The sequence below is a fragment of the Varroa jacobsoni genome, unplaced genomic scaffold, assembly GCF_002532875.2.
Source record: "Varroa jacobsoni isolate VJ856 unplaced genomic scaffold, vjacob_1.0 scaffold_369, whole genome shotgun sequence".
NCBI classification, from domain to species: Eukaryota; Metazoa; Arthropoda; class Arachnida; order Mesostigmata; family Varroidae; genus Varroa; species Varroa jacobsoni.
This window is the reverse complement of record NW_019213271.1, coordinates 41,633-64,055: the sequence shown is the minus strand read 5'-3', so window position 1 is coordinate 64,055 and position 22,423 is coordinate 41,633. Positions and strand designations below refer to the sequence as shown.

Sequence of the window (22,423 nt, the reverse complement as noted above, 5' to 3'; positions counted from 1 at the left end):
ATACGAGAAAGACACTTAGAAGCAACAACCTTATTTTATTTGGCGGCATAATCTCAGCTGATTTTGGTCACACCACGGTCATTTTGTCGCTACATAAAATTGGCTTACTTTCATAAGCTCACTCAGTATTGGCGATTTTTCTGGATCTTCTTTGTATGGAGATTTAACTTCTTCTTAAGATAGAAACCACTTCTGTATCATACTGATGTGGAAACATCACTTGTTGTCAGCTGTAGCAGTTCTGTCTAGGATTCGACCATTGCGCGTTGCCAGGCTAGACATAGGGGAGTAATGGAACACTCCGCTCGTATATCTGCTCCTCATGTCTGAGTGCAGTCCATCTGTCAAAGTTGCCTAGCGGTAGTTGAACAGGAATAGTTTTTCTGTTCGGTCAATTCAGGAGTAATTTGTCGATTATCTTCCGTCGAGAGTACCTTCAGGCGGTCCTCATCGATCTCGACTGTCCGACAGGGCCAAGATATATCCTCACAGCCCGAGAGATGCTGTCGTTGAAGTTAACATATCACTTTTAACAATTCTGCTTGAGTACGGAGTTTGCATTGTACCGGTACAAATACACTATTCTTCGGTGGCTCTTTGATCTCGGGAAAAGACGAAATAAAGCAGGTATTAAAAATTATCACCTTCTCTTCATCTTAGATAAAATCTCGTTTGCCAAGCAACATAAGTGCAACAGACTTATACAGGCAATGGAACGGTTTTGAATGGTCGATAAAACAAGCAGACAGGTGGATAATAATAAGGGAACACATGGTTTCCATCGGAGTTATTCGAAATAGCGCTCGCCACTGTAAAACTAAGTTTTTCAAATGTCCTCTTGTTAAGTTTGGGTCTGAAGTAATAAGTTAGACGCTTAATCGATCACAACGTACATTTAATTGAAGAATAGATTGACAAAAATAAGTTTATGTCTCCTTGGAATATGTAATTAACCCTATTGCTATATCCGTTACTCATGTTTACGGCAAATTGAAGTTACAAAGATTAGTTAATATTGCATGTGTGGCGCTTTGGTACGTTATTTGAACAGATGGTAATAACTATGACAAGCTGGATCTAGATACCAGTCTATAGATCTGCTTTATACGCGAATGCTATGAATACGTACTGGCCAGCAGACATTAGCTTCATAGCAAGTAAAAGAAATTCGTCATAATCATATTACATACTCGATCATATATAAACTTTAAATTAAAATGTTTACAATAGACCGTACTGTCACGAACCATGTGGGTCCTCAGTAATCTCGTTAATAATTATATATGTCGCGAGAAAATAAACATTTTTTCCATATGTAGACTTAAGCAACAAGATTGTCGACTAAGATGTAGTACAAAACTGAAAATAACAGGGGAATAAACACTATAATAAAAATACGTTACACCTTTGTGCGAAGCGTATTGAGCGAAGCGTCGTACCTATTCACGTTTGATGGACCATAGTATGCTTGGTGTTGCACGCGTTTATCAGACACGTTATGTCTAGGATAAGACATTATCCCCTTACTTTCTAGGGAATGATTTACAAATAACTTATTTACGGTGTATACTGAGAATATGGACAAATCACTATTTTACCAACGCCCTATCCTGCGTTCGTCTGCTCTACAAAAGCTCCACTGTGTGTGATCTCAGATATCTAAGTTCTTCTTCCCCTATTCGTGTCGTATCTATCTTCAATTCGCCCGAATATCATCGAAGCCACATCGCACTGTATCCTCACTCATTCGAAGCTGTATTATCTTGTTCCCTCAGTCGAATCATCCTTCCTCTTTCATTAGCGGTCCTACCCTTTCATTGTGGAGCTGGTTCCATTACCACACCGCACGACCCTTTCCCTTAGCCTCACGTGGCCTGGCGCTGTTCTCTACGCTCTATGCAGCGCCAGTGATCCAAGCTGCTCCGCTTCGGCTCTAATAAGAACGCGGCGATTCGACGATAAGAGCGCGCGCAGCGCCGCTGGGACAGGCCGTGCATTCACTTAGTATCGTAGAGTCGGGCTGCTGTGCCATGCGGGGCAAGTTCCACATACAAACAAGCATTGTCACTCACAAAATAAGAACAAGATCAGCGATAAAGAAGCCCGCCATGGCTGTCACCAGTTTCGCAAGCGGCTGACGACATGTGTGACCAGCTTTTCACGTTGTATGGAGGCGGGTCCACCTTCGTCACACATCAACGCTTATCGAAAGTGTGAACCGAACGACGTTAGCGGAGTCTTCGTTGGGTAACGAAGAAGGTTTAGAAGGTTCGTCGACGTTATCCAGTGCGGACCGATGCTTAATGATAATACTCGTACACATCTGAAACAACCAGCTTCCGACATCTTCCACAGAATGAGCTAACTATACGAGAAGTAGTTTTAGATCAATGTAAGGAAAAGCCTATTAAGATCAAATGAACAAAACAATCAGTGCAAGGATACGGATACCGTGTTTGACTGTTTGTGTCTTGTGTAAATGTGTGCAATTGGGTAAAAGGCAAAGTTTCTGGAGCTTTAAGGAAAAAAATTAATGCATCGATCGCAAACTATTACCAAAATTTGAAGAAGCAATCAATGTACCGACATCTGATCCAGATAGGCGAAAAAAATCACGGTTAATAGTTTTAGTTGTGACGGTGTGATACTGACCCGCTAATGACCAATTGTTCATCTATTCTTGATGGAAATTCGCCAATAGCCACCATGTAAATTCAACATAGATCAGGTAAGTAGGAACGTTGCTTAACAGTGCTCAGAGATTGTGATTGCGGCGCAATGTGGTCAGTTCTGGTCAACGAGCGACGTCTAGAAGAGACACAACGTATAAAAACAGAAATATACAGTGAATTGTGCAGAGCCTTTAGATTGCAGTGTTTCTAAAAAGTAAAAATCTAAAAGCATATCTCCTCGGTTGTAAACTATTTCGACTATCGGCACTAGGGCATTATTTTTCGGTGCCAAACGACGTTAATCAACGCATTTATTTCGTTGCTGTTAATATAAGTTAATTGTTCTGTGTATACGGTGTGTAATATATGAATTGTTTGTTTGTGTGTATATTACGTTTTTCAGGACAGTTTTTACCGTTTGAAGATAAGTCGGGTATTCTTAGTCGCCAGGTCTTATTAACATAGTAAACATGCAGAATAAGAGGTTCCATAATTTTGATTTAACTGGATGCGCTTTGTCATTTATACTTTCCCGTAAACAAAAAGCCATGAAAAATCACCACATATGCACAACCAGAATATGGATCTTCGTTCGCTTCTCATTTGTTTCAGTTGGTCCTTAACTTGTAACGTGGCGGGTGTTAAGAGGTGGTAAATTCAAACCGTATCAGTTCGCCCTTGAGTTAATGCGTCACCTGTTCTCCGACAGGCCTTTATATGTTTATGCTTGAGATTTATGACCATTACGTAAACTGAAATCTCTATCAAAATCTTTTTACCGGGCCCCTGAAGTGCAAAGATGCTATAAAAAAAAATAAATAAATAAAAAGTGATGACTAGTCTTCGGCGTTGCTTATGCCGTGAGAAGAGTCCCATAAGTCCTCAAGTTTAGTTCATAAGAAAACTGTTCTGTGTTAAGCTTCATTGGCGCCCACATTCATAAAGCTCAGGTGATCGTCATAATAAGTCGCTTCGGGGAGTGAATAACGAATGATTATCTGGATGAGGAACAATCGCCGAGTTTTACAAATCTAAGCGATCTGAGTTTAGATCGAGATACTAAGCATCGGCCTTTTGAACACAATCGTCATGTTGCAGCGCCCGATACCGACCAGTTTCTAGTCCGAAATGTATTGATGTTCGATAATAAAATACGGTTAGAGCATACTTTATTACCAGTTTAAGTAAATATCTTTTTCTATTTAAGAAAGCCGTATAGTACGGACCGCTGGCAAAACATGAAGCAGCGACTCTCAGCTACGGCCTTTCTCAAGGCATCGTGCAAGAGCTCGGTTAGTTAAACGAATGAGAGAGATAAATAGGGGCTAAAATCATAGTGGCTTTAATGAGGGATCGTTAAATCGGCCGATAGTAAACGTCCGTCGCCCTTTGCAGCAGAACCACGAAAGTTGCAATCTCTTAAATCAGTTGCCTATTATTGCATTTATAGAAGCAGGAGACTAGAGAGATAGTTCATTAGTCCATGATCGTTAGATAGGCGTTGTGGCTATAAAATAAATTCCACTCAGGGGCAACCGGTGAAGATTTTGAAATTTATATAGTCTTGAGTAGAGCCTAAGTATTTTATGAACATTTATTTGAATATTCGACGACCACAGAATGCATCAATGTTCACGATTGTTAAACGTATTTGCATGAAATAAAAATTCAATGCGTTTGAAATAACCCTAAGCTATATTCGAGATCTCATACGTTTGAGGTCAGTTGGCAGGTCGGTGAACGGAACGACTTTTGAGCAGTGAATATGATAAAAAAAATTTCACTTTTTTGAGTTATTTATTAATTATTTCTATCATCGGGAAGTCCTGAAGTTTGTATCCAGAATGCTCGCTACACATGGGTGTCGCTATTTAAAACTCATACTTTACGCTGTGGGTAGCGCATTATGTACCCTTTTGAAACAGATTTTGCCATGCCTGTCAGACTTGTGGAAATATTCATGCGCAACAAAAGACATGGTCATGGTAATGAATTGCCTGTGGTACCTTTTGATGAAGGCAGGATTTAAGCGCTTGAAAATAAACCATCTTCCAGCAGTTGCGCACTGCGCCTACAACAGCTAGAGTAGAAACAGATATTTCTTAGACCAATTTTTTCGAGATGTAGCCAGTAAAATGCAAAACTCTTTGATAGGATACGGCCTTTGAGTTCCACGAGCTAGCTAAAATATTTCTCTTGAATACTACAATACTCCGTGATTATCTCAGGAGACATCCCAAGACTAGCACAGACGTGCCAACAACCGTAAAATTCAAGCGAATCGTCATTACGTTGTTCCTAATTTCGCTGGGCCGCTGCTTACGTGCGAACGTACTTCAACCAAGTTAACGGGAAACGTACATACTCGTCTTTACTATCGGATCTCTCTGTCTAATGGGGAAATTTTGAAAGGACCAAATTATCAAATATCATAAAATGAATATGCCATGTTCGAACTGTAAATTAGGTTCTCTGGAACGCACATTTCCAAGCATCCATTTAGCTAAGGTATCTATCACACAGAGGCGTTAAACCTTTGCTCTTTATGCGAGAAGATTATATTTGCCCTGTCCAAGCCGAAAGGCACATCAACTACAACTGAAACAAAATAAGCAGTCAACAGCACTTTGCTGGTGCTCATTTTTGCCCTTTTATATCTGTTTCAAGATTTTTTTAAGGTTCTGTACCCGCTAAAACATGTGAAACATATGAAATTTAGCTTACATCTTATCTGCTTATCCAATCCTCCTGCGAGGAAGTATTGATGATGATTTCAATATAGATGTAAATCGATAATTCTTAAAGGCGGGTTACTATGGTGGCCGACAAATGTAAAGGTGGAGGACGGAGCGTATGGAAGGAACGAAATTATTCACCTGATCCACTTCCGATAGCCTAACCCATTCTAGCAGGACCATGCCTAATAGAAGTCAAGCTAAATATGTAGCTCTGAGCGGCGGCGAGCTAAAGGTAATTCTATCGCAAAGTACGAAGTGTAAAAAAAATATCAAATTAAATACTATCAGAATCTCTCTTTGTTTACTTCATTTTTGTTGTGTTCTTTGGGTGTGTTTTGCTTAGTTCTGCAAAAAAGTTTTCAATCTTGCGCCATAGGAGCACCACGGCTCGAGATTGAAAAAAACTATGAAAAAAAACCCAAAGCGGAAGAACATGAAATTGGGGCTGACTGCGGCAAGCAACAGGACTTGTCACAACCTCAGATCGGCCCCCAATTGATAGAAAGTTCAATCAACTGATGCGTTAGCTTTCACGCGGGATATTCCCTTAAATTCAGACAGCGCTGATGCTTTTCTCCTGTAAGGTGCCTTTAAATGAAACACCTGTGTAAGTGACATTTTTTGCATGCTTGCATTGACTAGGACACTTCTGGCAGATATGTTTACTTAACATAATTTTCATTATCTTCGATCATAACCTCGATTAAGGATTTCAATTGCTAGCAGGTAATTTTTTTTCGCTAACTTTATAAATAGTTTTTTTAATAGTAACTGTGGATCAAAAGATAGTGGGTTGTACGTGTTGATCCAACAAGGTCTTGCTTAGACGTGCTATATACACAAAATGTCGCCGATCTAAATCTTTGGTATATAGCAGGCCAAAAACGGCAAAAACCCAAGGGTCCCAAGAAGTATAAAAGTTGAAAAGGTGCCAAAGCCGTAATGAGTTTAGACAACAATAACCATTAGGGTTCATCTGGACGGCCTGACTGACAACAATGGGCCTTCCCTAAAACAGCTTCTAAGTTCTATATTGAAATTGCGCGATCTTTACAAATTGCATTTTGAATCGCCGTTTATTAATCAGCCAGCGCTTTCAGTTCAATCTTTATTGTAGATGTTCGGCTTAACTTGCTAAAAATTTTTATTGGATTCTTTGGAATCCTCATAGAGGTTAGGAACAACATAGACTATTGATCTCGGGCAACCCAGCAAAAACAGATGAGTGCCATTTTTAGTCAGCAACATCCGTCGACTGTCAACTGTTCTCTGGAGTTGAAATGATTTTGACAAAGCTGGGAGGAACAAAGAGAGCGACGAGAGAATTGCTTTCCGAGATTTTCAAGTCGACGAAGGTCTTGAACAGTAATTAATATCTGAGCGTTTAAAACCAGCTTTGTAAGATGACATTCTATCACAGTAGTTTTATGATCTTGTATGTTTGTTTAGGATTCAACTACATGGACTCAGGTTTGATATTTTATAAATCGTGTCTGCTTGCAACGTAGTAAGTTCCAAACTAATATCTCGTGTATCGGGAACTCGAACCGACAATTCCTGGCGTCTTACGGATTAATTAGGCTTCATAGAAACAAGGTAGCAAGGGGTGTACCCTAATCTAGAACGTTAGGTCTGGTTATTTGTATGTCTCGCCTTAACCACTTTGATACAATGACTTAATAACAAGTTACACAGTATATTTGATTTCAAAATATTTCATTCATAGTGCTCTGCCTAGTCAGATCTTCCATTTGAGGGACAAGATTGGTACGAAGCGGCGACACCTTTTCCTCTGTAAATCTTTTTTCAAAATTTATACGTTCTCACAAACAACCGCGCACATGTATCAAGTCAGAATGATTCTCATCAAGAGAATTGTGTGTGGGGCAATATGATGACAAAGATTATTTTGGCTTAGACACCATTGACTCTCTAAGCACCTGTGCATAGAGCGGTTAAAGTTTATACTCAGCAGAATCAATGATGAAAGCATCTAAAAATAGTTTCAGATTTAAACGAATTTTAAATTTAGAGAGGAAGGAAACTGATGCACTTAGTTGTAAAACAAATGCCATGTCTCAGAATTTGTTTTTATTGCAGTATTGGAACCTAGGTAGGATAAGGAAGACCTATAATTCCCAACCAATATACGACACGGAAGGGCTAACGTTCAAAAGCTTATACAGATTTCTAGTCTTTTACAAATACCGCGCCAATTAAATCCTCGTACAGCTTTATACCAAGGCTCTGCTTAGAAATCGCCCTGAAAAATATTAGAAATGACCGATATCTACATGTACGGCTGGTCGGTGCCTGCAGTGATCAACATAGTGTATAATGTGACTGTGTATAGGTCTAAAAGTCTCACAGAAAAAGACTTCGAGAACGAAGCATGCTTGGCAAAACACTCATGTATGGATATCGAAGGTTAGACTGAATGGGGTAACAAAAGCTAAAAAAAAAAACAAGGTAACATGTCCGAAAGTCATGTGACTCAAAAAGTCGTTTCAGTGTGGCAACATTTTTAGGATATTTTTTCAGGCGATGATTATATTCGTCATAGTGCCGCTATACATTTAGTGTAAAGTTATAACTTACCTCTGGGGGCAATGGGAAAAGCCACTAAATATAGATTTTTATGACTACGATGAGTGGTTGGATTAAATTTGATTTTCACACACGCTGATATACAAAACAGAACGAATAATAGGGCAGAGAGATAATTGCGGCAAGACGACAAGGCGAGTTTCAAGATGAAAAATAGTCGTTCTTCAATATTTCCTCCTTATGCAAAAATTTGTCATAGTTTGTGTAAGTGGTGCCGGGTAGAAATATAACACTAATACATAGCATAACAATGAAGTAGTAACCCAATGTCATTATCAACTTGGTAACTTCATATGTCCCCAATGCGCTAACTACAGCATTCTCTACTATGTCGTAATCCCTAAAGAGACGCGCTTGTCGCTGTACACGTAATTTCACCGTTGGATCCTATGGGCTCCCACGGATATTATATTAAATCGATAACTTCGATTGCCGACCACATCTTTATAGAGGAAGCTGTGGGAACGTCAAATCTCGGCAGACCCAGTTCGTGTCTCTAACTGATGTCATCGCCTCAGTGAAAAGTTCCGTTAAGGAACTCGATTATAAAGTCAGCCGGAAAATCCTATAACTCTTGTATTATTATGGGCTATTGCAAACGCTGCAACAAAAAATTATGGATTTCCCTGTTAGCCACTCTTAAAACGAAAAATATGGCCATATCTATTGATATTTTGGCAGTCTCGATCCTAAAATCGAAACACGTGGACTTTGAACGGACCACTCCTTTACGTCCAGTTGCTGTCAAAGTTTCATGACAAAACGAAAGCCAACGTTTTCCTCTTGTCTCGCCTCGGTTAACGAGCACAATAACTTTATAGTTCTGATTGAGTAATGCGCCATCAATCCATCCATCCATACATAGGCTATTAGCGGAATAAGGATCTAGTTGAGTTGAAATGGAGCGCTGTATACGCGAACAGCCGCGCAGAAAGGCTATAGACGATATAAGTGGCCGCTCGATCGTAAGAAGAATTGTAAGTGTGTTAGCACTTAACACTGCAAGATAAATAGGTTAGATTACTTATCGCCTCGATGATGTAAAACCTAGGAAGGGCAACAACGATTAAATGAATCGAGCAGCTGTAAGGTTTATTTTGTCGCCTTTTGACATGAAATGCCTATTCCTATACTTACTAACATATATATATATGTTATATATATATATATATATTTGACCAAATGGGATAAGGGTAAGTAAAGTATCTTAGTTTCAAGGTTTTAACATGATAAGCTGGCGAACTAATAGCCCTTTCCGCAGATATCCTACTCAACAATATAAACAGGTTTTGATAACATGAAATTCGTCAAACAATTGAACGAGGTCGAGCTACAATTGGGTTTCTATCCAATAACGTACCAAAGATCAGTAACGAAATCTGCGCGTGTTTACTTATGATGTACCACCAACACAATTATTGATATTGTAGCGGGCTTATGATTAAGTAAGCAATTTTCACAGTCCTTTTTGTAATCTCGAGTGTCAGTGTTTAAATCCCTGTGCTTAACTGAACGTCATAGAAGTGCTTCAAATCGTAAAGCAAATACGGAACCAAATATAGCCATGTATAATGCTCGAAATGGATATCGAGACTAAGCATAACTTCGAAAACCTTCCGGTCGAAAGTTGCTACTCCACGGACACGTGTGCCGGAACAGCGAGTTTATTGACTTACTAACCTATTAATTGCTACTCAGTAACAATTGAGCTTAATTCGTTCAATGAGCTTAATTATTACGGCTACGTCAGTGCATTTAGAAACCGCCAATGTTTGGCATTTTTTTTTCAAACAATTTCGTGTTGTTTTTCTAAAGCAGCGTGTGCGTATCAGTTAAGCAGGATGGAACCAGGCAGCCACATGATTCGCTACATAAAACAGACCAGAACGCTGGCGGCCCAGGGGCGATGCAGGACGATTTTTTGCTTATTTCCCCACATCTTCTCCGAATTCGTTGACGCAGCGTCATCGTTGCTGATAACGAGTGTCAATCATAATTATTGCAAGCAGTCACGGTGGCTGCGACAATGGGGTCTGCTGTTATCCATGGGCGTGCTTGTTGACGACGAACTTTGATTTTTAAAAACATCAGCCATAATGACGTCGGTGGTAGCAAGGCTTCATAACAAGCCCAAAGGGGTATGTGTCTTCTGAACATTCGTAAGCGTATACGGAACTGAAAACAGAATTTTTCTAATGAACAATTGAAATAGACGTCGTATTTGTCGGCGTCACAGAATAGCCAACACGTCAACATTTTATCGTTCGCATCTGCGCTCAGTCAGACGATTGTCAGAATCTACTTTGTTGTCACAGATAATTTTTACTTCCTTCAATGGTCAAATAGATTAAGAAGATATAACAAGCATCATCTAGCAACGGCTTTGTGAATCGAATCAGTTCGCGAATACATAGTGATGAAACGTCCAAAAGGGTACATCACAGAAGCTAGATCACTGACTTAACGCTCATATTAGCTACGTGCGCCTTAAAAGATTATTTCGATATTGGTCTGGCTCTCTTGCAGAGCGGGTTCCTTAAAGCGGACTCTGAAGACGGTTTGGAAATCGTCTCGGCTAACTGGCATGCACATTGTGTCGACGATCGCTGGGATCGATGTTCCGTAAAAAAAAAAACCAACCCCCTTGAAATAAACATGCGTGTACGTATGTATGCGTATATATATATATATATATATATATATATATATACCTAAGCACTGACTAATATCCAGCCATCCTGTTGGTCTAGTCACAGAGCCACCGGAACGTGTATCACCCCTTCGTCTTAAAAAATTGTTGGAAATGGCTTTGAACTACAGCTACGGTCGAGGTGGCCGCGAATTTAATACCTGCCGAGTTTTTCATTACGCCATTTAATGGAGCGAGCTCGTATGGCCTAAGGCTAAGTAGAAAGAGGCATAATCGACTTTCAGGGTCAAACCTACCATATTTTACAGATCATCGCCGATCTGAAGTCGCGTCCGCGCAATGGATCGAATAGGAAAGTTAAATGGAAATATTGAATCTAGTGTTTCGTTACCCGAAGCAACATTTGCTGGATACCTATCTAGAAGCGCACGTATTCGTTTCAGCTTAGCTGCTTTAATCTACGGAATGTTATAACCGTTAAACGGTCCTTTAAGAGCTTATTTAAAGTGTATTACTCGTTTTGAAAGGTTTTCTTAACAAACAGCAGTTCATACATTTCCAGTAGTTGATAACTGACAAGATATCGCTCTCCGTGCGACTATCATTCGGGAAGCGGACTCCGTCCCGCATAAACCATGCTACGATTTATTTGTGATATTAAGCCAATTTCTTTCATTCGAAGTAGTCCAAAAATAACTATTTACCAATACGATCAATCTAAAATCATGTATAGCACTTGGATATCCCAAGAGGTTCAATTAGTAGGTGCTGCTAAAACTGCTAAAATATCATTATTATTATTATCAAATGCATTTAAGTGTTGCCTAGGGGCCAATGAGCTGCCCCTTAGGTCGACCATGGCGCTCCATAATCATCTGCATTGTCGCCTGTCTAATGTTTTCCATTGTGAATGTACGATTTAAAACGGCCGACACCGCAAACGTGAAGGTGAACTGAATGTTTCCCTTTTTTTAGCAATTTTATGAAGTCAACATATATGGAGCTGTAAAGACTGCTTGATAAATACAGGCAAGCACTGAAACTAACAGAGAATCGATACAAATTGACTGTACACGGATTCAACTCCTATTAGCAACTTTAATTAGCTCACATCACGCAATGCTAATATCTAACTGTAACTGTAGCATTTCAAAGGGGTACTGGTAACGCTGCTATTACGTATTAACCACCACATCCTAACGCTATCTGTGTTTAGCATAACTGTGCATAGGACAACAAGCATTACCGAACAGCACATCTGCAATTGATCGGCGTTAAGAGGCTTATGTACGCCACCCTTTTTGGACGATGAAATGCAGTTTAATCAACTTGTGTGCGAGCACCCTTTATGCCTAACTCCTTTGTCGACCCAGTTCTTCAATGAAAAATCGAACACTGTTTCAGACCTTAGAGCGGTATTGAATTGCGGGTTTGACAATAGCTTTTTAATGTTCGACAGATTTCTCAGCTTTCAAACGGTCCAGCCAATTATCTAGGACCTTACGCATTACAACATGTTGATCTCTCGAAGACTTAAAGGTGACAAAGAGCTCAATCTAACGATTTAATGACCTATATTAATGTTCAATATCTCAATCATATTATCATAAAAGAGGTGGAAGAGTAAACTCGCTTTGCCATGTTTTGTTTTTTAGACATTTTGAGTTCGATTACACAAAGCTGGTGAGCTTACCAGCTGTTCATTTTCATTATGTTGTTGGTGTTTTCTTTCTTGTGATGTACGAAACTCCTGTTTCAATATTCCGCCTGAAGGCTCGTTCTGAAGCTCAGAAAATGTGCCCTACTTTGTCTAAAATTGATGCCTGCGTGACAACTTGATCAGTATGGCAGAGGCAAACCATACCTTGCTATTGTATCAGCAGGCCAGACATACAGGTAGAATCATATAGTAAGCCTATGCCGGTGCCACTTCATCGTAACTAACAACACCCAGTATGGGTTAACTTTTGTAATATTTTTGTAAAAACATAAACAAAAAAATAGCTGTTGGTGGTATTTCAGTTGTTTCGTGCTCCTGAAGCCCCTTCTCCACGTGCAGCCAGAGTCACGCGCAGTGATATCGATTTGCCTTGCGTGGATAATACTAATAATAATCCTGGCCAAAGTATGTCGAGCCGCGTAGGATTACGTCGAACTAAGCATAATAAGATACTGTATTGTAACGAAATGGGCATATACTAACCATTCTAATAGGCTGATAATGAAGAGAAATAACATTAATCGTACGTAATAAGATGCCAAAGTTTTCAGTTCTCGAAAATTTCTTAATTTCCTAATTTCACACTAGCCATTTTCGGCCGACGCGTAGTGCATAACGTTCGACCCGTTTGTTTCAGAACGGATTTCACCTTATAGCCCATATAAGCTAAATACGTTCAGGGGACCTTGTTAATTTATCGACGGAATATTAGAAGCTAAAGTGTTTATGGGACACCGTAGCATTCATGCTCCTCACAAACAGCTAATTATCTGAAAAAAAGCTTCCTCAATACCTTGAGATTGTTTGTTCGGAAGATGTCTCGTTGCGTTGCTGTAGGATCTCATTATGTGACTCGACATGAAAAGCATCTACTTAAGTGCTTATAACAAGTGCCATGTACATTTATTTACAATAAATTCTACACACGATCGATTGAGTCTTGTCAAGAAAACGCGCTGAATAGATCTTATCTAAGATGTGGATAAAGTTATCAAGTGTCGATAAATAACGCTTGAATGCAGGGCACTCAAGTGGAACGTAGGTCCTAGAGGGAATCCCATCGATGTCGACAAATCGTATTTCAGTGAGGTGCACGCGAAAGGGCCGCACCGAGGCCACCCAGAAATTCAACTGCTGACAGAGTTGTCACTTGCTTCAAGTTCAGTTTCGTTATGTCTCTACTTCACATAGGATTTAGTGGTTACTTTTCGAAAGCGTTGCCTAAAGGGGCGTCGTGGGATCGTTTCCATAGCGTCAGACCTCTAGAAGGCAGCAGTTGTTACAAGAAGAGACGATAGTTATAGTATATGTTCAAGAAAATCACTTCCTATGCGAGCTTCTTGTATTATTCTGATAATCGAGCATCTGTTAGGAGGTATTGTAAAAATAACACAATCATCACCAAGGGAATGGCCGACAGCTGCAAACGTAAAGTTCGCTTGTTACGATCTTAGTATTTTGTCCACATAGGTACCATTCGAGGTACTAATTCTGGCGCGTCAGGCACTGGATGAAAGATGCTAATTGCAGAAGAAGGGAGAGTGCCTTTGTACAGGACACATCGATATTTATTTGTATTTATTCTTCTACGGACAGTTAATAAAAAACTTCCCCGCAAAGCAGCATAAGTTCAACAATGTACGACACACCCACGGAAGCTACGAAGGCAAAACTTACTACATTCCGCTAGCAGCTATAGCAGTGTGAACTAATTAACTGTATAAATTATTTTTCACATATAAAAAGTCGATTTTTCAGCTTTAGCTTAACCGAACTGGACTCTTCTGCATAGGAGCTCTTCACATAAAGTACTAGATGCAGAAGTTATGATGGCGGGACTCTCAAGAGATGAATATGAATCTTTATCGGCAGACGAGGCACATAACGTCTAGAAACGTTGTGTGCCTCCCACATATAGATACGTACGTATATGTACGTATTTATGCAAAAGCCTGATCATGAGAAATGGCTGTGTGAAAGGGTTACTCCTATTCGGGTCTCTAGCAATAGCTATGTATCTATGATAAACGCTAAGCTGTCACCTTAATCCAAAAATGGATCCTGCTGAGTGTGGGTCTAAAAGCGGAAAGGTAGACGCATCGTTGGCAAGCCCTACGGCTATATTGAAGCTGCTTCTCCGTTCGTTCACTATAACAGAGAATTGAACCTTAGTTAGACCTTTGAAAATCCAAGAATGGCAACGCAGAAACTGTAAGCAAGCAAAGTATATTATAGTTGGTTCGCATTGTTCCCTTTCTAGAGTCTAGCACGGTTACCGTTTGCGGTCACAACATTCAGTATATTGGAAACAATCCGTACTCTCCTTTGTCTTTTACTGGATAGAGCAATCGAAAGTTCCTTTTGAACCAACCAAGTTGATAAGCGTGCAGTGAAGACGCGTCGCACTTTGATTCGAGAAGGTTTAGATAGATAGTTATCGAGGCTAATATTTTTATTGCTGGTTTTCGAGCTTCGAATATCGCTGGACTATGGGTATCTGACCCAAATATCGCTGATCCTGGTTGACTGTAAGGGATGTACCCCAGGATGTCCAATATTATATCTCTCTTAGTTTCTGTTGTGCCTTACGCCAAGCGAAGCATGTACACTCAGCTAGATGGGAGTCTTGAATATGGCACGCCTATAATGATCATGGGCTAAATATACTCTGAAGCGCCGTTGCACATTAATATGTGCAGTACACTACGATATCGTAGACAGTGTTTTATAGGCATAAATATGTTTGAATATACTGCGCTAATTTTAAAATATATGCTAATTTATTGTTAGCGATGCAGAGGCTGTGTTTTTTTTACCAGTATCACTACCTTGGTTAACAAAGCTTGATACTTTCTTTAGTGAGGGAGCAGCAGCTCAAATGCAGCATCGTCGTTCTTAACAGGATTTATTATCATCTATAAAAGGAGTGTTTCACTGAGCACTCAATACTTTTCTGACAAGTGTAGGCTCACTTGATGACATCTGCAGACACTTACCTGAAAAAAGAACTTAGATTACTGTTTACGTAAGCGAGGGTGTTTAGACGAAACTCTGTCTGACCTAATGGCCTGAAAGCTGTACTCCCCCACAGCCTGCGTAGCCTCTTTTATTGGTTTGGGGTACCAGACCTTGCACACCATTGGCATGTATACCGCGAAGTGTGCCAGTATGAGATTCTTTATGAAACCCTTCCGCCTTAGTAATGTAGTTATCATCCTAAACACAAATCGGCCAAAAGAAAATCTTGCAGATCGTGGTCTGAGTTCGAATCCGAGCGTTGACACGCTTCGTTTCATGCTGATGATTTTTGTAGCTGTCTGATCGACGTTTAGCAGCGGAACCAAACAAGAAACTAAAAAAAATAGCAGGCAGGTCTCAGGTAGCAGAAAAGTTAGATTTGCAACCTTATTTCTCTAGGGCTGTGTCTTCCACTTATTTCACTAAATATACAATAGCTCTTAAACATAATTCATTATAACTTCTATGCGTGTTTATAATTAAAGAAATCATAACTGTTTTTAGACCTTTTCCAATCTCTTACTCAGTTGATCATTAATAGTACTATTATACTGATTAGAACAACAATTCTAATCAGTCATTTTATATAATAGACTTAAGCTTCAATTGGCCCACATTATCTATAAAACATTTTTATCACCAGTGAAGAAATGTTCCTCACGCCATAATTTTGAGTAATCTCTTTTCATTAGTTGCGGATGGACAATATACAAGCTACTAGCTAAGTACCGTCGAATTAAAAGCAATGGGACAGGTTTTTTTACCGCTTGCTAGAGACCAGACGGGTTATGGTCAATACGAGCTGTCTGCTAGACAGACTTCGGCGCGCCTATTGGGAATACTGCTTTCGGCGGCGTTGAAACTTCGATCCAGTGGCAGTTTCCTATTTGACCGTTGAATACGAATATACCTAATTCGCATTTCGTTGTTTGCTCTTTAGAGTATTATAGAAGAGTAATAGAAGCAAATTACAACATTTCCACTTAAATTAACCTATCCAAAGTTGATTTGAAGCACATTATCATCACTTTAATTTTCAGGGCATTAGGTTTTGTTCTTATATTAATGCTCTACATATATATGCCCTATGCTCTTCCAATCACCTTTTAATACCTACCTAAACAAGTTTTCCATGAATGGTAGAGACGCTTAGAGCAAGCAGTCGTTTAAGGTTGTCCAACAGGCAAAAACCTTACCCAGTATTTATCAAGCGGAGTACCGGAGTTGTCTGCTTGACATTCGTTCTTCTGTTCTTTGGTCCGTACAAATATAGAACTATAATATTGTAAACACTTATTATTTCCCTCTCTCTCAGTCAGGATATCCTCTCGTGCAGGAAGATCTATGTGCCGGCAAAATAATTACGATCTGCGTATTACTAGATTCCATTTAATTTTAATAGAAATCAGTTAATCTCATCGAAGCATTTTAACGCATGCCTATTCGATTTGGATTATTTGTATCAATACAATATATTTTCACTTCAACTTACGCGAGCGACGGAAATTCGTGAAGTATCAGAAATACGCTAGAAGCTTCCATCGAACTATGTCATATGATCATTTTAGGCCTTGAGTCATGGCATGGGCCTGTTCGGATTGTCGTTACCCTTTCTGGGTCGAAATATGTATTTGGGTTATCCAGTTGAACAATGCCGTTTATTTTCATAGAATTGTACCCAAATCCTACCAGAGCCTAGTAACAATTTTTGTTTGTGGCTCACTTTTTCTTATAAAGAAAAAAAAAAACGATAACTTTTTCCCGTCTTTTGTTGACCTTCCACTAACGTAATACCATCGGGTCGGCTCTGTAAATCATTTCACCAGGCTAGATTTGATCTTTTTCGATGTTCCTTTGAGTATATTTTATTTGCTAGCATCAACTCAGCTCTTCTATCGATTATTTTCAAATAATTATTCGGTACGCCGGCACAATTACTTTAGCGAAGACGGGATCTGAAAGGACAATGCTGTAACTCTGGTTTTAATATCGCTTTTCTCTGGCAGGCACTCGTCTGTTATCCGGACTATTTGCTATGTCATGAAATGCAATGAATTACTGTTGTTACGGCTACCCATAAGCCTCCGTGTGACTGATCTCGCATGCAAGGCAAGCTTTAGCATCCTGATAGTGACAAGCGGACAGCATACCATAACCATTTAAGAAACGAAACACGAATGATTATTGAAGGAAGATTAAGAAAATGGCAATATTCCCAGGCTAGAGGTCTCGAGAAAATCTGTTTCTGTTATCTTCTATCCACATACTGTCATAGTGTCTCAACCATATTTATAGGAAGGTAATTGATAAGGACATCTGCATATGCTTGACTTAAAAGCTCTTGGCATTTCTTCATTCTGAAACCTATGATTTTAACCATGATATATTTTACTTCCATAGGGTACGTAAGTTTTAAGTTGTAGAGCTCAATCACGCGTCCCAGGTTGTTTGGAGCTGTTTAGGGTAACTATGATGATGATGACTTGTAAAAAAAGAAAAAAATTGGAAAAAGATTGGAAGGCCTACCAACAGTAATATAATAATAACAACGGCAATTCATAATTCATCAAAAAAATTTAAATATATTTCAGCCGCGTGACTGACTTTTTGACGATACCTCAGAATTACTCAGAACGTACTTTGCTATAATATTTAGCGTGCTTTTGAGAGAGATGAACATATAAGGCTCTTAAAGGCAACAAAGATCATGTATAACATTTTTATTTAATGTTTGCTTCTTATCGAATGCCCAAGTCTGTGCAAAATGCATAAAGGTTTTTCGGTTCGTTTGAAGGATACTATGATTACAAGTTCAGGTAAACAAACTATTATTTCGATACTCAAACCACGGGCAATTTTCTTAGCTCAATAAATGATATCTGAAAAATGTTATTTGCTATTTTTTTAGGATTCAGTCGCTTCGATTGGAGTTCAGGACGGTGATTTTAGATGTTTGATACAGACTTCGGTTACTCTATACACTATATACGGTAAGAAACAAGATCATTAATTTAGAAACTACTACAAGATTAATTAGTGTCACTCATCCATCAATCACAGATCTACTACTGGGAACACTTACGTCTACCTCCACTTCCTACTTGCTGCAAATAAAAAACAGCAAACCTAAATACAAGGCCTATTACCTCCAATTTATTTTTATTAGAGGGTGTGGTACCTAAATTAGAACAGAGCGGACTCTTTGCCGTAAGGGCCCCGCGGGCATCTGCCATTCTGGAATATAACAACAAACTCACCATCGTTAAAACCAAGCGTTTTTTCCGTCAGTTTGAGGGAACCCGAGCTATAATTTGACATTTTCACGCTGCACGAAAATTTAGCACAAAAGTCAAAAGATCCTTAACAGATTTAAGGAGTTTAGAAGCTCATAAAAATAGCTCGGAAAGCCAGCTTTGATCCACCTAAATAATTTTCAATACATTAATTAATGGCCATTTTAATAAGACGGTGTCAATTATCGATTTGAATGTCCAGAGAAATTCCAATTGTTAGTCTTTTCAGGAATGGGCATTCGACATTTTGGGGGTTTGGAGCCCTTGTATTTTTAGGACCCGCTATTAGCCCAGCATTCGATCCTATTGAGATCTTTTGCATGTAGCGTATTTTTGCGATACGAGTTTAGCGTTAAACGTATACCTACAAGTATCGCTTGACGTGTAACTACTGTTAAAATGTTATTTACGGATCAAAGAGAATATTCTAGAAATCACTAGAAAGTGGTTTAGATTCTGAATTGAAGCTGGAGATTTGTGGTTATGTTAAATGGACACGACCGTCAGAAATACCACTTCTAGTGATATTTGTTGATTTGATTCTATTTGTGATAGCTTAGTTCGTAATGTATCCGCTTGCTATTCCTAAAAACCTAGTACTCTAAACGCATAGATACAATTCGTTTTATGCTGGGAGTCGGCCATCTGGCGGAACCCCCTAACGACGATGCTGGACGTAACACTCATAAAAATTTAGTACACATAGAAAGAAGCTCGCTAAATTAGGCACACTCCTAGAAACAAAGTGTAGAAAAAACTAAATGCGTAACTTCACAGTGAAGTTACGTAGCCTATGTAGATATAAATACGTGTATTGTTCAATAGGCAAGTGCGACTGATTATGTGATTATTACCTGCCCTAGTCTCCCACTGCTTGTTCGGTAGACTTGCATATACAACCACATGAAATTCAATGCCGTGGTAAGGTATGCGGCTAGTTAGATTTTCGACTTACACCTGCACGCCTTATGTGCGTTCGTTAGGTATACACACGACAACAAACACCTGCAGGAATTAGACCTAGCAATCGCCCAACTGATTTGCCAGACGCTCGAATTAGGTTACTGTCGATACCATCAACAGCCTGTACGACGACAGAGTGATGCTTTGCTGCCACAGCTATCACAGTATGTCCGATATGCTGCTATCGTCTAATAATATTGCCCATTCATTGAAGCTGGTAGCCACATAACACTGATTTGATTATGACTGCGCAAGACATAAGTAGTAGCTCGCCCGGTAGTAAAGGCTCTGGGTGGAAAAATAGCCGGCCTAGATTGGGTTATACTAATATCCGGTGTAGGCGCGAAATTTAAACATTTCCGTGGTCCGGCGAAAAGCTAGACGAAGCAGCAAGCTAGAGTGGTGAAACGAAGCGGTTTCAAAGGCACAACCGCTAGCATAGTCGTCTGAACAACGCTAGATTAATTCAACGACAGCGAAACGAGCGGAAAATACCTAACAGGAACAATCCACGTGAGGGACCCGACGTGGTCAAGAAAAGATCACCACGTATATCACACCTCGGTAGATTAAAAAGCGGTTTGCGACTACGTGGCCATTCCTGCACACCCCACGATCTCGTTCAGCAAAAACTGATGTTATCATACTACGGCAGATGACGAGCGCAGTTCACGCATTGTTCCGAAGACCGAGCAGTACAAGCATAGTTCGTGAGCTTTTGATTGTTAGGTTTCTGGCAGTAACGGATGTATCCTAAAAGGAAGCGAAAAATAGAGGCCGAAACACCAGCTTTCAAAAACATAATTCCGTTTAAAACTTCTGTTTTTATTATACTAGCTATAGATTAATCGTGTTAACTTGCACGATTGCCTTAGCTAACGTGGTATGCACGAATCACCCAGATGAAAAGAGTGCTTCGATATACTAATTTATCTGCCGAAAACAATCCTGTAAATAAAGTTCAGTCTTCAATCGTTAACTAACTAGTAAAGGCGTCCAGCTGCATTGAGGCTCAGTGACCCTCGTATCTAATTTGCTTATCGTGGGTCCGCTATTATTCGTCGGGTTAATGCTTAGCTTTACGTAAGCTTGGCTTTACGCTGTAACGGGCTTCTGTTAAAAATAGGCCGCAAACAGTGGCCAAATCCTAAAATCACCAAGCTTTTGACACATTTTGTTTGAGCTAATGCATACTTACTATTATATTTCTACCGGTGATCCCATCTGGAAGCCAACGATGATGAACGCTGGACCAAGCTTTGAATTAATGATGTGGCTGTCACCATAAACGAGTCATCAACACTTGCCTAGCAAGAAAAATCTAATCACATTAAGGTATTTGAAGCATAGCGACACTCAGATGTAAATAGAGATTAACGCCTCAAGGAAGAATAGTTTTATATAGGCTGTGCCGTTTTTATGAAAAAATTCGTTGTTTCTTTGAAGAAATTAAGACAATATATTTAAGTTGCTCTCCAGTATTTAACGTCTAGGAAAATACTGAATTAGTCGAGTAGAATAGCTGGACATCTTAAGACTGAAATTCAGTAAGTACACGTCTACTATGAACTTGATTCCAAAAGTACGAGGCTACAATTCTTTAGTACTTTCCGTAGAGATGGAACTCAAAAAGCTGAGTAGATGCTTTGCGGGCGTCCAACAGTCGACCGATTACCCAGAATCCACTGTGAAACGGTGTTTCCTGACGAGACGCAAGATGTCAGCAATAAAAGCTTAAAAAAAAAATGTATTTCCTGTCATAACGAGAATCATCCCGCCTAAGATACACACATGGATATCTGATTCTAACATCTACTTACAGCCTACTACACACTCATCACCCGGACGGAATCATTTAATTGCCCTCGACTAACAAGAAGTTGCAAAGGCCATGACAAGGGCACACTGCAGTTTCTGTATATTCATAATGGCTCTTATTACAATAGAGGCACTAGAGATAGTTGCTTATGTTTGGCGCATGAAGAGCGTCTATGAATATGTGCATCCGTTGGGCCACATAAGCGAGTCCGCAGTAAAATACCATAATAAACGGGTAGTCAGGTATCGTAGTTCCGTTTGTTTACGTATGAACATACAATACGAAAGGAGTGTGATGAAACAAATTGGCAGGGAGCTAGAATTACGTAGAAAATAATAACAGCATTCTCTTGTGGGTAGGGTAGTAGATAGCGGGACAGGGCGGTAATTCATCTTGCTTTACGTCGCTGAAAGACTCACTCAGACGTTGATGTCGAGGAACGGATTTTAAGCAAGGACATCGTACGACAGTTTTTGCGAAAAAGGGCTCGGCCAGAGAGGTGGCTTCATCGATTGAGTAGCCGTCCATAGAAGGCATATCCGGCACCGACTCAAAGCTGTCGAGACCGAATGAACGTGGCCAGCATAATCGTCTTGGCTAGATAACACCATGAATTGTAGTTTTCGTCTAGATACTCTATGAATGTATGAAAAAGATAGCCAGTGAGGGCGGATTTCTATTTGAATGCTAGAACTGCAGGGTAGTTTCGACTGAGAACCGACGGTCTTCGAACATAGCACTGAATTGATGAGGGTCGGTGTTTTAGCGCGACTGAATGGAACCCTCCTACATCGCTTTTCGATTGTTGGTCATGAAACGAAGGTGGAAACTAAATATAGATTACCTGTGTCAGGAACAATTACAAAGCTAATACGTCAAAGGCCTGCCCTTTGTATTGTAAGGCGTGCCACGTTTACTTATATAAGTATATTACATATATATA

The 22,423-nt window shown here is 39.7% G+C and overlaps 1 protein-coding gene across 1 annotated transcript in view; it reads left to right on the top strand.

Annotated features, from left to right (window-relative positions):
• Positions 1 to 1,444: 1,444 nt before the first annotated feature.
• LOC111259807 (Na(+)/H(+) exchanger protein 7) overlaps positions 1,445 to 22,423 on the top strand; it is a gene marked incomplete at its 3' end in the record, with an annotated part of 61,971 nt that continues 40,992 nt past the window's right edge. The window contains 1 exon segment of the mRNA XM_022832048.1: positions 1,445 to 2,728.